This window comes from Episyrphus balteatus, chromosome 1 (genome assembly GCF_945859705.1).
Source record: "Episyrphus balteatus chromosome 1, idEpiBalt1.1, whole genome shotgun sequence".
Taxonomy (NCBI): domain Eukaryota; kingdom Metazoa; phylum Arthropoda; class Insecta; order Diptera; family Syrphidae; genus Episyrphus; species Episyrphus balteatus.
Window position 1 is genome coordinate 28,766,187 of NC_079134.1, and position 15,637 is coordinate 28,781,823.

Sequence of the window (15,637 nt, forward strand, 5' to 3'; positions counted from 1 at the left end):
GTCTTTCAGAAATATTAAATATTTTTACAGATTCAATTAAGTCAGTATAGTTTGCAAATACTTTTTAGTTTTGAATTTTGATGTAGATTCTATGTGAAACAAACAAATTTTAAAATAGAGGACATTTATGTCGATTTGCATGTGTTTACATTTACCCCAGAATATTTTTCATGATGGGAAAATGTAAACAACGTATTCTGGGGGTAAATATAAAAATATATTTTTCTGAAATTATTGGTTTTCATAAAATAAAGTATATTTAGTCAATTACTATTGCTAAAGTGCCACGGAGTCACACTTTAAAGTAGCCAACACATCGTTTTCAGTGGATCATGTTGCAAAATCAGTCTTTGACGTAAAAAAAAAATATGACGTTCAGAGCTGCTCAGGATGCATATTGGGTGCCTATCTAAAGAATCAAAAGAAGAAAACAAAAGCTTTTATTGGAATTTGAAAAAGTTTTCGTCAAATGCCTTCTTGAACGTTTTTCAAGTCGTTATCCATATGATAAAGAGGAAATTCTAAATTTTAAACCACTGTTTACATTTACCCCAAATTTGTAAAAAAACACAAACATGGTGGGGTATTTGTAAACATTCCATATTTGACAGTAATTTAAACAATTTGGTAAATATTTGTTTTTATTTATAAAAAAGAATTGCCATCATTTCATATTTGCATTTGAAGATACCTGTCAAGTTGTTCCGTGAAAACATATTAAAATCTAAAGTCAAAAGAAAAAAAAGACATGAAATTGTTTACATTTACCCACATTGACCCTTCATCAACTTTACATGGGATAAAATTAATCATGTTAAGCAGCTTCTCTGGATCATTATAGGAGTAAAATTGTTAGTTGTAGGTACCTCAACCTTCATATGAATACCTTATTGAAAATTACTTTTTAAAGGAATTATATAGGCAGTGAAAAAAAAAACTTTAAACTTTTAAGAAAAATCATTTTCTAAAATGTGCTTATATTAATTTAACATTTTATATACTTTAATTTTATATACTTTTTGTGACGTGCACAGAGAAAAATATGACCCCGTAAAAACTAACAGATTGCCATATTGTTTTACTGTCCATACATTTTATAAGGAAATCTTATTAAAATCAACTATTAATAAGGTTTTTTTTAAGGAGATTTCTTATTATTTTAATAGAGAAAATCTTCTTAAAATTTGAGTGAAAAATTCATTTTTGTTTTTAACTTGGCACTAGAACAAAAATCGCGATCAATATTTTTATGGCAGGTTGGTTCAGGTGGTAAGGTGTGCGACTCATGATTTAAGGGCCCCAGTTCGATCCCCGGCCTGGTCGTCTTTTTTTTTCCTCTTAAAACTCTACAAGTGCAGATTTTTAAACTATAAGGAAAACTCGATTGTTTTAATAAAGCTTCCTTCTTGGATGAAAACCATAGAGAAATCTTATTGTTATTGTATGTGGCTTATTTTTCTCTGTGTGATAGGCACACGGGTGCGAATTTGGTTTATAGTTTTTCATGTCGCTAGAACTTTTTTCGGTCACAATATTTTATAGGGAATCAAGTATGAAATTGATGTAGAATATTCCGAGGAATTCGAATATTGTATTCACAATTTCGAAAAAAAAATATTTTCACCCTTATAAAGAGACTTTTTTGTGGCCACTTTTTTGAAAAATCGTAGTTTTTTTTATTTTTGTCCTGCCAAATTCGCACCCGTGTGCCGACAGAGGGTTAAAAATAAAAAAAAATTAAATGGAATTTTTTAATAAAAGATGCTACAAATTAACATTCTAAAAGCTTTCTAAGCAAGCATTATTTTGAAAACACTAGAATTAACTATATTGACGGTTGATACGCATTTGTATCCAATTATTCTAAAGTATGTATGTATACTATGATTCTGGCCCTAATAAATTTTATTTATTGTGTAAATATTGCTTAACTATTTGAAATTTGAAGATTTGTATTGATTGTTTCTTTAATGTTTATATATTTTATAAATACATTTTTTCTTACAGTGTCAAATCCTTTACAAAAGTACGTCACGCCCGTTACATTTTTGAATTGCTATAAAACCAAATTGTTTTTATTAATTCCCCTATTTAAATAAAGCTTACCTACTGGGAACCTAATCTCCTTTCATATTGAATACGATATTTACGACTTTTCATTTAAAAATCTACAAATGGCTTCTAAAAAGTCACCGAAGTACACTTAATCAATTTTCTAACGTCACACCCTTTACATTTTATCTTAAAAGTTAATCTTAAAAGTTTGAGACGTTGAAAGACAGGTTAAGAAAATATTAATTTAAACATAGACTAACAACTAAATATTTAAGTTTTTTTAAGCTAGTAAATACTTTATTAATTGAATATTACACAAGCCAGGAACAAATAATGAAGTAACTGTGTCACACCCGTTACAATTTAAATATTCTTTTATAATTTCTGTATGCAAAATCTATGTAACTGTGCCCTTTTTCCTTTACCTATACATGATAAACTTAATTGAAGCTACATAGTTAAAGCTAGAATTGAGTATTCTATACAATTAATTTTTGCTATTCAAAGCTCCTAGAGTCTCCATCACATCGATTGAATAATAAACTAATTTGCTAAACTGGCACTGTTATGACAAATCTTTTTCAATCTACATTTTCGCCCTTAAAACATTCAAATAACTCGATCAACTGTCAGTTATAAAAGTTATCTAAAAGGTATAGAATTTTATTACATACTCGGACATGACCCTATAAGGCTGATTTTTTTTTGCAATATCATTTTTATTTTGTATGATTAATAAGGTAAGATAAATTTCATTTGCAAATTATAACTCACGCCCTAATAAATATTCATAACAAAAAAAAAAATAAAGCTTCAAGTAATGAAAAAAATGAACCTCCACTTGAATTTTATGTCCGTCTATCTGTCTCGTATTACTTTCCGCATTAATAGACAATAGAAAAAAAAACTATAATAATAATTATTTCTTTATTCTTTTAAAAACAAAAGAAAAACCTACAATTTATATGACTATAAAATCGAGCAAACAATCAAAACACCAGTAATGCTCGCCTACGTTTATATAAAAGTTGGCTTCAAGAAAAAAAGACTCATATTCTCAGTGGGTTAAAACTTTAGTTGATAAAATTTATCACCACAGCTAAAGCAATTAATATCTCTCGATAGAGGGGTTCCTTGTCTCCTCGTTGTTGTTGTTGTCGTGGTTGTCGTTATGGCCATAAAGTAACTCGAGACTTAATATTATAATTATCCAGCTCATTAATATGCATATTCGATTGGTATATTTTTTAAAACGACGACGCGATTCCAATTTGTAACACAGAAGTCTAAATTAGATTAACGTTCGATTTGACAATTTTTGAATACATAACCAGTTTTTTTCTAGTATTTTAAAAACATTTTTGTCTTAACTTTTATGTTGCTTTGGTTATATGAGACTCATGGGTAAGAACTATGTTGTATTGATTGATATTCGTTGGTTATTAAAGAAAATCACCTGTCAGCGACTTTTGGTATTTTATTTTAAGTTATTAAAGTTAGGGGAAGCTGGGGCACTTTTGAACACGGGGCACATTTGAACACTGCATATAAAATTTTAGTTTATCAATCTTTTTTAGAAGTTATTCGATGTTTGAACCCGTCAAAACCATATCCATAAACGTCAAGGACTTTCCTTGGTTATCTCTGCTAGCTTTCAGATTTATAGGTGGAAGGTGATTTATAGTGGTTTTGCATTATTTCAGTTTTTTAGTTGTAAGAGTTTAAAAAAAAATTTAATTTAATAAATTTTGAGTTTGTGTATGTTCTTATTAAAAAACTAATAAAAAGTTGAGTGTTATTTATTCATTACAACAAAACTAATACTGCTGTTCAAAAGTGCCCCTTCCATGTTCAAAGCTGTTCCATACATGGGGTACTTTTGAACATAAGAGCCTTTATTGTTTAAACATCAAAATTTAATATAAATTTTTCGTCTAACTAACCAAATGTTATTTGAAATCGAAGTTCAATGTTACTGTTCAATGTTAGTAAACTTTACAGATCAAGAAAACGAAAATATTTCGTTCAATCAGCTGCGAAAGCAAAAAGTGTTCAAAAAACTCTCCCCTACATGTAAAATTATGACTCTACAACTACTCAGTAAATGATCAGAAAAAATCAACCTGACTCATGATTTAAATAATTGTAATAAAGGGATCATAGAGGATCACTGTGGTGTATGAGTAACATTTGTTTATGAGAAAATCTTAATGAATATTGAATAATGAACTAAGCAGTTGAAATTTAGCATTTTAAGATCTTTCTTATAACAAAATTGGTGATCCGAAGGATTATTGCTCACTTGGCATGTGCAGCGTTGGGAGGGAATCATGCAAGATTGTGTAGTGTAAGGGAATTATAAGCTTTAAAATTTGTTGTTTCTACCAACTCTACCGTTCTACAAGGTTTCAAAATATTGCGATAGTCAGGAGTGGATAAATTAAGCTAAAATGGGTTAAGATTTTTTTTTCATTTGCCTACTTTAAGACCTATCACTCTGCAAAGTCAAAAATGTTTGTTGAGAACTCTCTATAATTTTGATAATTTTTCAGTAAGTGAGTCAGTCAGTTACGATATTTCAATTTTTGAAGCCCTATATGTCAGAAACTACCCATCCTAAGTAGCTTATTAATTAGTACAATACATAATTGACTGCAGTTATTTCCTGTGAATATGAGTGCCAAAACTGATGTAGAACAACGAAAATGGAGCTCGGACTAAGAAGCTATACTTTTTAAAAGATTTTTGTGTGCTCATTCCGATCTGAACTCAAAAACTTTAATAGCACGTCACGTTTTTTTAAATATGTATTTAAATATTATCAGGTCAAAAACGCGGTTGACATAGAATAAAATCGCCGTAAATTTTTTTTTTGTAAAACTACTCAGGTATCCAATCTAAAAAAAAAACATATTTTATCGTCGATTCATGAAAGGAAGGAAGGATTCTAACTCATTCCGAGAAATTCGCAATTTAAAATTTTGTTCGCTATACAACTTTTTTTTTATAAGATAAAGGATGCCATTAGATAGTGCTTAGTAAATACTACATCAATACTTTAGTTTTTTTTACTAAAAGTGTAGGTACATGCCACTTATAATTTTTTTTCAAAATATATTTTTTCTTATAAATATTGTAATATAGGTAAATTGAAATAAATTATATTTAAAATCTTAGTGGTTAACATATCTAATGGTTTTTTGAACCAAACAGTAATGTGTGACTTCTGATTTTTAAAGAAGCAACAACCATTAAAAAAAATTTCAGAGGTAGTTACTGCCTCTTTCGGAAAATTGACAAAGCCTCAAAAATATCATTGTCATGAAGAAATGCATCTTTACTAAGCCGTTCGGACTGGGTTATGAATTGAAGGTCCCTTTCGTTCTTGAAACTTGAAAAATCTTATAATCTTTTACTAAAAAAACTGCTCTTGTTAGAAAAAAAAAATATTTTTCCTTTTGTACTTTTGCAAGAAGTGACCATTGTAGTTAAGGCCTTAAAAGCAAGAAAAAAGTTATTGGTTGGATTCGTTTGAAAAAAAAAAATTTGCTTTACTTTGCTTAACTTTGCTTTATTTTTATGAAAATATGGCTTTAGTTAGAATGACGAACTGTACAAGGGCATTTATCTAACGAGTAAAGGTACCAGGTTTACAAATATCGTTAAAATTGTTCAAGTTCCAAAAACTTTACTCAGCGCTGCTATCAACTCCTAATCCTATTGAGAACTCTTTCACCAGCTTACTTTCACTTATAATCTGTCTGTGGAATTTCCGATGATTAATTTAGAATTTTGCACCATATGTCTCAGGGTTTTGGATTATTCCATATAAAATTTGCTGCAATTTTTTTCTTCGTATAATATGTAAGATATTACATTTTGGTTCCTTTAGGGTTCCCAACTGTAGTCGACTGCGTTGTACCCTTTGCGAGTTGGTATTTTCATCATGAAAGCTTCCTTAACAAATATATTAAAAAAATTTGCATTTAACCCAATGTGTAATAGCTTCAACTAGGATCCACAACTCAATGCAAAAAATCACACGTAAATAATAAATTCAAACTTCACTTGTTAACAACGCAATCAAAGGATGACCCAAGGGACAATATTAAACAAAAAAGAAAAAAAAAATAATATAACCAATTCTCATGTTTAGTTACAACAATCTTTGTGCAATTCATTTGAAATTCTGCACGAACCTAATGACATGTAATTGTTATTAATAGCCTTGCCAGGACATTGGACACAAGTTACTTTTGGACGGGTTATGGTACTTTATTTTGTGTGCGCGCTCTGGCCTTGTACGCATTTAAATGCTCTCATTAACTCCAGCTGAACACTTTATGGCCTGCAAGACATCACAAGAACCAGTTGCACGTACAAACACAAAGTTTTAACGCCAGCGGCTGAAGCAGCAGCGCGGCGGTGGTGGTTAGAGCTTGACTTCCCTTTGGATCGGATCGGATCGGTTCTCTGTTTTCTTTTTTTTTTTGTAGATATAGGTACTTGTTTATTTCATTCTGAAGTTTTATAGGATACCAGCAGAAGCAGCAGCTCGAACCGAACCGAACAACAACATTACGTCCGATACTTCCAACTGTTGGCCATCACCATGATCGTCTTGGCGCAAAACTTTTTAGCGAAATTTATGTCTGTCCGATGTGGTTCTTCTGGGATTCCATTTTGCATAATGTGCATCTGCTGCTGCTGTATTGGTACTCGGGTACCCCTCTGGTTCCTGAATCCCACACGTTGTTGCAAAGGCTACTCAGTTCATCACACATGTGGAGCACGGAGCACCTGAGACAAAGAGAGGAGTTGGAGTTTATGCTGGTTTTGGCGCGCGTAACACACCATCATGCAATATTCCTGCTGAATTCAACATTATTTTCAAATGAAAGAGGAATTAAATTCGCACTGTGTGCTGCTAACTGCTTTATTGCGTGCAAGGGTTGCTTGCAGTATCCAAAGTTTTGTACATTATATCCTGTTCCTGATGGAACGACACCACAATGACGATCGACGATGCAATGGTGTAAAACTACAAGAACGACGAAAATCGGACCACGTGAATAATAGCTCAAGGGAGTGGTCTTACTGTTTTGGTGGAAAAGAAAATATATTTACTCAACTGCTGTCTTCCCTGTCTATGGGTTTCTGTGTGGAATATATAGGATTCTTGTTTTTTTTCTTGGAGAATATATTGCAGTTGCATGCTGAATAAAGTCGGGAAGTGCTGGCATTTTCAAACACAAATATTTCTTCGCATTCAGCAAAGAGAAAAAAAAGTGTCCAAAGTGATGTTCCCGAGTGGGATAAATTCGTTTTGTTGACAGCATGTGTTCCTTCCTGTGCGACGACGACGATTTACTCGCATGATCTTGTTCTTGAGCTGTGGGAAAATGTTAAAATATGTGATTTTTATTATATTGAGAATTTCTTTGGTTAGAGATTTGATATAAGAGATGAACAGCTTCATTGTGAGGTTAAACAAATGGACGGGGAACGGTATCTTAAAACGGACCAATATCACAATAATTACCAGGATAGGATTATATTTATTCTAATAAGTGACTTTCTAACGTCACAACCGTTACATCTTATTTGAAGATATTCTCAGACAGCACAAAAGTTAGAATACTAGAATAAATAAATGAACTAAGTGTTAATATATTTAAATACTTAATTTAGTTAAAAGGTAAATAATTAATAAGAACGAAAATCATATAAAAATATACCTATGTATATTAGGGTGGGTACAAAAAAAAATTGAAATTCTTTTTGTTTTATTTTGTACTCCGAAAAATCGATCTAGAATATACACACCAAATATGGGCTCTTTATATTATTGGGAAGGTCCTCCGCTTCGCAATTTTCCATTTTTTCATCAAGCCTACTAAAAAAATCAGTTTTTTATTAATTGACTTTTTAGCAAATTTCTTTACATTATCTTGTAGGAAGTTGAATGATCTACAAAAAAGGCCTTCTACACTTTTTTTGTTCATCTAACAGTTTAATAGATATTTTAGGTACAAAAATCGAGAAAATCTTTAAAAATTCGTTTTTTGTTCCAAATTTTGTAACAAATTGAAAAATTATAATAATCAAACGCGCAAGACTCTTTGCTCCACAAAAAAAGTCTTGTTAACTTTTTTTATTAATGTAACCATTTGAAAGATATTCGAGGTCAAAGTTAAAAAAATATAAAAACATTTTTTACTTATAATTTTTTTTTAATTTACTGAAAATTCATTAGCAAGTGGTATTCTTATAGGAGCTTAAACGTTCTACAAAAAAGTCTTTGGCATCAAATTGATTGCTTTAACGGTTTAGAAGATATTCGTATCAAAACCAATGTCCACTGATTTCAATAGTTTTTGGATACAAACATCTTCTAAACTGTTAAAGCAATCAATTTGATGCCAAGGACTTTTTTTTGTAGAATCCCCTTAATCCCCCACAAGAACACATCTTGCTAATTTCAAAATAATGAATTTTCGGTAAATTTTTAAAAGTAAAAAATGTTTTTATAAATTTTTTTTTACTATAGAATTATAGAATTTCGGGAACTCTGAATTATGGATTAACAGTAGTGTGGTCCACCATATAAGGCAAAAAAATAAACCATATAATTCATTAGTTCCCCACCCATTATTTTGCTACAGACATCAATACCAACATATGCTGAAAGTTTTAGCCTTCAAAACTAAAAGGAAGAGGGCGCTCATCAGCTTTGGAATATTAGACTTTGTTACCCTTACCTTACCCTGATTATATCGTATTAGGACTTGGCTTGAGGTTGCAATTTGGATTAAACATGATAAGCACGCATGTTCCCGAAAACCAAGTAAATGATTTTCACGTTTCTTTGGTTTTGAGTCACTAGCTCGTATTTCATTGATTAATTCTGTTTTGATAACTTTAAGCAAAAAATACTTACAGACGAATTTAAATGAACAAAACTTTATTATCTGTGAAAATATCACTTAACTATTGGTTTTTTATGAAAAACTTTACCACATCATAACTTAATTCACTTGATAAATCAAAACAAGAGCTAATTATTAGGCATGAGGACCCAGCTATACCAGCATCTGAGCAAAAACTTTGAGCCTGTTGAGCGCCCACTTACACTTCACCTAAAAAGCTGAAATTTCACGTGTGTAATACAAAACACATATGCAACCAATTTTTGAGTGGGGAACAACGGAAATGTAAAAACCAAAAAATTGGACCACCCTAATTAACAGTCATATTATTCACTAATCTTTAAACAAGTTTTATCTCAAAACATGTTTAGTGAATGTTAGAAGTTGCAAATTTTCCCAAATAAAATAAAACAAAATCCCAAACAAAATTTTGGTTAAAATTGAAAATTGAATGAGGTATTTCAACTTTAAGCAATCACAAAAAATATTTTGCTATAAAACTTGTTTTGAAATTTGTCATTAATATGGGCGTAAGATAATTTTGGAGAACAGATTTATACTTTTACACAGTTTCAAAACACAGTGTAGCAACTCAAGCATTTTAAATTTCTTTCCCTTGACATCTTTCTTGTACAAAGTTGAAAAATGCAAAACTATAATATTTTTCATTTTATAGATATGATATATTACACTGGTTTACAAGGGTTTTGTTGCCGAAACAAAAATATACTTTTCTGAAGGTTTTTGGTATGCTGAACACGAATCCGAAGTCAGAAAAACCTAATCAGCTCCCGTTTTTGAAATATTACCCTTAGACAATGCAAAAAACGTTTTTTTGAGTACTTCTGACCTTATTCTTTTATATAAAGAAAATTTGTATAGCATATTTAGTTACAGTTTCTAAAAGAACTGTTTTTTATCTTTCAAAACCTGTTTAAATCTTCTGAATATCTTTATTATTTCACGAGATATCTTAAAATGAAGTAAGTGGGTTTAGCTTCATATACAATAAAGGAGATCAAATTTCTAAGGTAGATATAAAATGCCAAAAAAAACTGATTATATCTCGGGCAGTGAAAATATTAAAACAGGTCTTGAAAGATAAAAAATAGTTCTTATAGAAACCGTTACTAAATATGCTCAAAAGATGTTCCTACACCGAAAACAAAAAACCCATATCAATTTAACATGTTTTAAATATCAGCCAAAAATGCTCTATAAAATGTGTTTTATGATATTTAAAATGTTAAAACAACATTTTTATTATCAGGATGATATTTAAATGTCACATTTTGGAATTTTTTTTTTGATATTTTATTATCATTTTTTCATATCAATTTCTCATTCCAAATTATTGAAAAATATTAAATAAAAAATTCTTAATGTGTTTTTTCGAAGTAAAATATATGATTTACTGAGAAAATTTGATCGGCACTAAGATTTTACTTATTATAGTTTGGGAGAAAATAACAAAACAATTATATCACCTATAATAGAAAAAATTATATCACCATTATTTTGTAAAGAATATTCCCTTTCAGTATTGTTTTGAAAAAAGAAAGAAAATTCTTAAAATAATAAAAATGAAAAGGAAAGAAATAGGTTTCATTATAGTAAACTAAAACGTAAAATCTAGTCAACATTGAAAGCTGAAACACAATCACGCTTTGCCAGACGCGTCATCGCGTTACGTTGAGAAATCCTCAAAGCGCGCTTCTGTCACTTTGACTTTGAAAAGCTGATTTTAACATAAAATCTGCTGCAAATAAAAAAAAAACACAGTCACCCACAAAAATATTGGTCCAAGTTTTTATTTTTATTTAAAATGTGGAAAAATGAAGAGGGATATTAATGCGTCCGAAAATGCATAGAAATTTGTTTATTAAAGAATAAACAAATTTCTCCTATAATTCTAAATAATTATAAAAACAAAACCAATCAAAATAAATTGTTTTTTAAACAGAACAAACAATAAAACTCAGTCTACAACATCATTAAATTATTGTTGTTTTTAATACGTAAATTGTTTTGATTTAAAATATCTCGATGTCGTTTTTTTTTGTGCAAAATCTATATAGAGAAATTAAAAAACACACCTAGGTTTGCAATAATATATTTTTTTTTTATTCACATTTGGCGCAATAATAATGTGGGTGACTGTAACTTTTGTCCTTACGTTTGTCAAAAAAAGCGTACGTAAGAAAAGCGTCATTGTGGGATGTGGGAGGTTATACAGATTTCGTATGGTTGAACTTTTGGCAGTTTTCAAAATCGACTGCAAAGCGTGATTGTGTTTCAGCTTTGATATTTTAATTGTCAAAGTGAAATTTTCACTATGCACTTAAACTTAAAAAAATGTCAAAATGATATTTTAATTGTCAAAGTGAAATTTTCACTATCCCACCTGAAATTAAAAAATGTCAAAATGAGATGATAAAATATCAAAATTGATATTCTAATTGTTGGACGACTTTTGTCACTGAAAAATGTTAATTTGATAGCTGTTATTATCAATTTTTTTTTTCGGTGTATTATAAAAAAATAAGGTCTGAAATACAACATTTTCTAACTGTAATATTTCAAAAACGGGATCTGATTAATTTCGAGTTCAGCACACCAAAAACCTTCAGAAAAGTATATTTGTTGTTTCGGCAACAAAAAAAAAAGTTTAATTTTGCTAACCAGTGTTATCGATAAATTTTACTTTTAAAAACAACAATTTTTTTTCTTTAATAGCTACTCTTCTTCTATAATACATTAATTTTCATTTATCTTCATATTACCAATTTGCACGCTACCGAATTCGATATCCTGTCAATTAAGATTCAAGTCCAAGTAGGTACTGGCAATAACACATATTTCCATAACCACTGCATAAATGCACTGTTGCACTGCAGCAAAATGCAGTGAAAATATTTCAGTAAATCAAAGAAATTCCTGAAATTCCATCCGTTTGCAATTATTTTAATAAATTTTTTGATTCATCGCAGATTGCTTGCAATCCACGATCTATACGCACCTCATATTGATTACCAACTACAACATAAGTTGTTGTTGTTACGTTGTGTTGCCGTGAAGCCATTAGCTGGCCAAAAGATTCCATTTGGAATTGCATTCATAAATCACACGACTCGTTCATTGAATATCTCTTCTTGGTGTAATGCACTGCACAACACATTTTTATTGCCATATTGCTGGTGTGTCACAAAGAGTGTCCACTCTAGAGTGCGGTTTGTCTTCCTGTACACCTCCTCCTCCTGCTTCATTCCAAAAGTCTTCTAGTCCTAATATCAGTATGGAGAGAATACAAAATCCAGCATCGATCCACTTGCGTATTACTCCGGTGTTCTTCATGCGTCCGTCGTCGCGTCGCATCGTGTCGTTTTGTAAGTTGTCCTCATTGGCGCGCGATCCTTAAGGAAAATTATAAATTCACAACGTGTATGCTATATTGTCGCGATCAATTTCAATCGGAACCTCAGAGTGATCCCTGGGACTTGTTGGTTGGTATGGTTCTTTCTATCTGAGCTGGAGGGACCCGCCTGACTTGGTGACTCGATATCAAGTACCAGAAGGAACGTGTTTTCGGTGCACCACCAACATGTGGGTATCGAATAAGTCACCTGTCCACTTCGATATTCTCCCCGTGTAACATACTACGCATTGACGGATATTTCGCATAGAGTCCGGTTCTTAATTTTGTTAAGTTTTTTTTTTTATCAGAAACGATCAAATATACTCTCTGGTAGTACTGGTTTTTGAATCTGAAAAAAACCTTAACCAAAAGAATCCGAAAACTGGGAATAATAATTATCTCTCTCCACCTGCATGAATGAATTTTTCAATTCATTCAGCCGTCGCAATACACATTCATCAGTCATTTTAACTGATTTGATTCGTAACAGAAGTTGAATGATATGGTTTGAGATTGGATCGGAAGGTAGGTATCCAGATAGGGTCGTGCAGGGCGCTGCTCTCAACGGGATGCCCATTTTGCTGATGACCATGAAGTGATAGTATGATGATCATCATTAGGCAAGTAACCCTAAATCATATTATAGCCGTTGCGTGAGAAAACTAAGGTTTTAGTCTTTGGACTATTAGAGACGATGAACTTTTGTTTTGGCAATTGAAATATTAATCCGACACACAGGTAAAATAATAAATAAATTCAGTGGCATCAGCTGAAAATTAGTGATCATCATTTATCATTGAAATGGTAAGATTTATTCTATTTCCCGTTCCGGATGTTACATGTGATGATTTTGAATGAACTTAACGATTCAGTGGATAAAAACATAATAAGTGTTGAATAACACTGTCCTACATCATTTTGAGTGTAGAAGATGTAAATGCAAGGATCCTGATAGATTGCGCAAACATTTTATTTCTTTAAAATGTAACATATATGACCGTTGCTTCTGTAAGGCTTTATAGAAACAAATTTTTTTATTGAGATTTATGTGTGATAGTTCAGTATATGCCCCCTTTTTTTTGTAATAGTTATTTTTGAAAATTTTTTCCGATCTGTTCCGAAATGTTCCGATTTTTTTCTGAAAAAATTTAAAAAATGGGGGTCAAAGATCCGTTTTGATCCCTTTTTCCGAAAATTGAATTTTTAAAAGTTGTTCCTTACAATAATGTTCCAAATGTTTGGACCTCTAAAAAAATTCTAGCTTTCCTTTTTTTTTTAAGTTTTTATATTTTTTTTTTCAACTTTTAAAAAGTGTTCTAATCATTGATCTAAAAAATTGAGACCATAAAATTATTTTTAAAGATATTCCTTTCGATTTTTTTTTTTTTTTTTTCAAAAACTTAAAAAAAACTTTAACCAATTTTTTATTTTCCAAATTTTTTTTCTGAAGTCGAATATTAAACCATTTATGTGTACATATTTTGAGTGAGTTTCAGTGCCTTACAGTAACAGTATGAACTTGAAAATGCACTTTCAAAATAAATCGTAATGTTTTTACATTTCCAAAAGTTTCCACAGGCCCCTCTTTTTCGAAAAAAAAATTCCAAACGTTTTTCCAAGTTGAAAACTAAAATTTCTTAAGCCAAACCAAAAATCATTAAGAAAAACAACGAAAAACAACTCCCCCGTTTTGAAAATTTTAAAATCCAAAAATTAAAACAAATTGATTTTCTGATTCTGTTCTGTTTCAAAGCCCCAAAAATTATAATAAGAAATCCAAAAAAACATATGTATGTACATATTTATACATACTTATACAATCCATTCCAAAAATCAAAAACTTGTTCCAGAGATGTTTCAAGTGCAAAATTATTCAAATCCAAATGTTCCAAAGATTCATCAAAAATATTCAAAACTACAAAAGCATTTTAAGCCAAAATTTCATTTAATATGGGAAAATCATGTTAAACCTGTTCCATGCCCCCCTTTTTCGAAATCCAAAAATTGTTACAGGTTGTTCTAGCTTCTAGGGCTCGCGCATAGAGAAAGGAATACGGTATTCCTTTCTCTATGGACTAGCGGCTGGCTGTTTTAATGAGGTCTCCGCTTTTTTTCGTGTATTGTAGAAGCTTAGCCAATTTTGTGAACGGTCCAAATTAAAATCTTAAAGGGTATTGCTTCATTATAGTTAAAAAAGTTAATATGGAAATTTCAAGAGAATCAATACATTGATCCAGACCAGACTGAGTTCTGAATCTCATTTATGATCCAATATCTGGAGACTATATAATTTTTGAGTTCAAGAGTTGAAGAATCTAATACATTTTTCGACAAGCGTCATTTCTGGGAGCTTGGCTACTAAGTTGAAAGTTATGTTATCAGTATACTTTTCAAAATTCGTCTCCTGAACAGAAGTTCATTGCTTCTATAAGACCTTTTTCAATATAAGAATCATATTTCTGTCTTGTATTAATACATGGATCCCACATGGGCTCACTCCTTGTACTGATTCGTTCCAATTTTCGTACTCCACAATACCAAATGATAAATCTCTTTCCATTCAGAGTGATCACAAATTGGCCGCTACAAAACCGTAACCGCAACCGAAATGAAATCCATCCAATATGTTTATGTTCTGTTGCTGATGCCCTGATGGTCTGACCTAAACCAGGATCAAGAATGCACCAACATAAACCTCCTCAGCCAAAAAATATTATATAATTTTTTTTTATTTAGATCATAGAGCTAAAGCACGAAAGAAATTCAAGAAGTGAACAATTGCACCGTAGGCGAACAATTTTAAACAACCGAGCGAGACCTCATCTCAGGTCCGACCCGACTCCTATAGATATAGTATTTTTATAGGAGACAGAATAAACGTAAACGCAAATACTTTGCGCTTTTCACTGCTGCAGTGCTGCAGCCAGAGCGAGTGAAATAAAATTTATCGACGGCTTAATAAATTGTCGGGTATCCTGCTGGGTGTCTATGGGGAAATTTATTACTTTTGCTTCCTTAAATTAATTTAACATCGCAATGATACGCAACGAACACGATATAACACGCACTCGAACGTAATGTGCCAATGCAATTGGTCATATGAGATGCAGACTCAACTCTGGAGGGTCAAAACGCAAAGGCTTTGATATATATAAAATGAAGGCTTGAGACATGGAATTTTTTGGTTTTTGTTATTGTTGTTGTTGTTGGATCTGCATGGAACTACTATCTGGAAATA

The 15,637-nt window shown here is 31.1% G+C and overlaps 1 long non-coding RNA gene across 1 annotated transcript; it reads right to left on the reverse strand.

Moving 5' to 3' along the window:
• Window positions 1–14,159: 14,159 nt before the first annotated feature.
• Window positions 14,160–14,868, reverse strand: LOC129918935 (uncharacterized). The gene is made up of 3 exons (XR_008773026.1): window positions 14,627–14,868; window positions 14,370–14,562; window positions 14,160–14,314 (listed from the first exon to the last, which is right to left on the reverse strand). It is a non-coding gene; the product is annotated as an uncharacterized LOC129918935 (long non-coding RNA).
• Window positions 14,869–15,637: the final 769 nt, after the last annotated feature.